The following is a 3,175-nucleotide window of genomic DNA, read 5'->3' as shown; positions in this document are numbered from 1 at the left end:
ACGTCACTTCCGCCGGCTCAAGCACCGCGAGATCTCACCTACCTGGGGGCCAGTTACTGTTTCCATGGAAACAGCTCCGCTACTCACCGTAGCCGGAAGTTGGCTTTCTTTTCCTTCGCTTTTTGTGCCGTTCCCTTGTGAAATTCCTCCTGCTGTTTAGTGGGCCTGTGAACAAAGGAAGACGCTAAACTCATAATTAGGCGCATATTTCCCGGATTTTGCTTGGAATGACCGTCCCGTTTTCCACCTAGCCAAATCCTTCACGTCTGGCTTAATTGCCACCTCTTCCACGAGGCTTTTCCTGTAATGAAGACTGGAGCCAGGCAGGCTGCCTGGATTCAGATCCCTTTCCTACTACTTAGTAGCTGCGTGAATTTGGACAAGTTTACTTGGCCGTCCCCTGCCTTGTATTACCCATCTGTAAGATTCTTACAATAACCTCAATCACCAAAACAGAACAGTGCACAGCACATAGTGAGGACTGCATTTTCATTCAGGTATATGCTGAATGAATTGATTTCCCCATTTGAAATTGATCTGTCCTACTTCCAGTCGACTCCCAAAACACTTTGTTCCTCTCATATAGCTACTTCCACTCTGTCGCAGAAAATTGTCTCCAAAGTCCATACCATACCCATTGGTCTTAACTGGCCTGGAGTCCCTTAAATTGAAGCATCTTTCTTACTCATTCCTGTATCTTCTAAGGGCTTACCACGGGATCTGGTCCATAGTGGGGACTGAGCAAATTAGTGTACATTTTGAATTTCATCCAACATATTTATTGAGCATTTACAATGTGCTCTGCTAGGTGTGTAAAAGCGGTCACGCTCCTTCTTCCCTGAAGATAATGAACAGATAAAGACCCCGAAAAAAGCAGTTGTGCTCTGAAGGAATGGAACAAAGTTCTGTAGGATCATGCAACAGAGGAAACTGACCTCGCCTGGGAACAATTGGAAAGACTTTCTTGAAGAAATGACATAAGCTGAGCTCTGAAGAAAGAGTAGGAGTTAGTAAGGTAAGGGGGAAGGAATTTTCCTGAGAGAACAGCCGTGGTGGGAGGGAGTTTGCTATCTGAGATTGAGGAATTGAAAATAGATCAGGATGGTTGGAGAGCAGTGGTATGAGATGAGGCTGCGAGGTAGGCAGGGACCACATCAAGTCAGCTGTGTTAAAGATACTAGACTTTTCCTTGAGAAGATGGGGAAACTGCTGAGAGTTTTATGTAAGTGAGTAGCATCATTGGGTTTGCACTTAGAAAATGTTGTCATGGATGACTTTAAAGAGACATTTAAGAAGATATTATAGTAGTCAACAAGAAATATAATAATAGTAATAATAATAATAATTGTATATTGAAAAAGTAGATTGAAATAGATTGGTGAATTTGGGATATGCTTAGATGAATGACTTTAACACTTGTACTCTAAGATGGAAATGCCCCTGAATGTTCTATGGCAGCACTTGACCCTGAATCTTTGATCTTTGGCAACACATAAGACAGATATTTTGACTTAGGGACACACTTCTACGGATATACATGGATTTGAATGAAAGCTGAAAAACATTGTGGAGTAGAGCACTATAGTAATTCAAAACAGCCACAGCTGCTAATCCTACTTTAAAATTTGTTGCCTATTTGGATTGTGCCAGCCGCTCCCCAAATGTGGTTCTCCAACCAGTAGCATCAGCATTATCTGGGAACTTCTTAGAAATGCAAATTCTTGAACCCACACTCTAGATTCACTGCATCAAGAACTCTGAGGGTGGGCGGTTACCTGTAATCTGAGATAAACAGGTAATTCTGATGCACACTAAATTGGCAGAGAGGAGCCAGGATACAAATTACACTCATTTCAAAACAGCTAAGACCCATTCTACCTTTCTGTCTTCCTCTCCAGAAGGAACTGACTGAAAGAGATTGGGGTTATAAGGATAACCTTGAGTATATTCTAATTTACATCTTTTTTAAGGCTAGTCATTTGTAAAATCCGTCAATTACTTGAGACACATTTTACAATAAAGAAAGACACACCAGTGGGTGGAGATGCTACACTTAATCATTTGTTCTTCCATTCTTTGAACACACATCTACTTTGTATCTAATATGTGTCAAGCCCTGTGTCTGTGAACAAGACAGAAGGTCCTTGCCTGCATGAAGTTCTGGCTTGGGGAGTAACACAGTAAGCAAGCAAACGCACAAAATAACTTCATATAGTTAATATAGGGTCTGAAGAAGTCACGTGGTGATTGGGTGCAGGAAGGTCAGGAAATGTTTCTGAGGTCTGAAGGATGAGAAGAGCCGTTAAAAAAGATCCAGGGGAGGGGCGCCTGGGTGGCTCAGTTGGTTGAGCTTCTGACTTTGGCTCAGGTGATGGTCTCTCAGTCTGTGAAATCGAGCCCCGGGTCGGGCTCTGTGCTGACAGCTGGGAGCCTGGAGCCTCCTTCGGATTCTGTGTCTCCCTCTCTCTCTGCCTCCAACCCACTTGCATTCTGTCTCTGTCTTTCTCAAAAATAAATAAACATTCAAAAAAAAAAAAAAAATCCAGGGGAATAAATTCCAGAGAAAGAGGAGCAAGCAAACACGATATACAAAGATCTTAAGGCCCAGACAAGCTTGGTGTGTTTCTGGGCGGAAAAAAAATGCCAGTGTGGCTAAAATATGGTGAATGAGAAGGATCCCGGTGTCTCTCATGAGTACTACTTGTCTGTAACAATAATAACAATCGCTTAGGTTTGTCCAGCTTTTTCAATTTGTAAAGCATTTTCAGATCTGATTGTTTACAGTTTTACTGTTGAAAGTTTATTTAATTATTGAGAGGGGGAGGGGCACAGAGAGAGGGAGAGAGAGAATCCCACGTAGGCTTTGCACTGTCAGCACAGAGCCTGACGTGGGGCTCGATCTCGCGAACCATGAGATCATGACCTCAGTCAAAATCAACAGTCAGATGCTCAACAAGCCACCCAGGCACCCCCAAACTTTTATTGTTTAAGTTCCCATGGTGTTTTCTCTTACTTGTAGCTACAGGCATCCTGATACAGCACTTTAATGGTCCTCCCAAAAAATCCTTGGAGGCAGATTTTATTGTGTGAGGCATAGGGGCTATTCACAAATATTCCATTTCTTTTCCTTCCACCCTCCTTTGAAGTTAAGTGTGACTGTGACTATGTGACTTCA

Source organism: Panthera onca, chromosome E1 (assembly GCF_046562875.1).
Source record: "Panthera onca isolate mPanOnc1 chromosome E1, mPanOnc1 haplotype 2, whole genome shotgun sequence".
NCBI classification, from domain to species: domain Eukaryota; kingdom Metazoa; phylum Chordata; class Mammalia; order Carnivora; family Felidae; genus Panthera; species Panthera onca.
Note: the sequence above shows the minus strand (reverse complement) of the source record.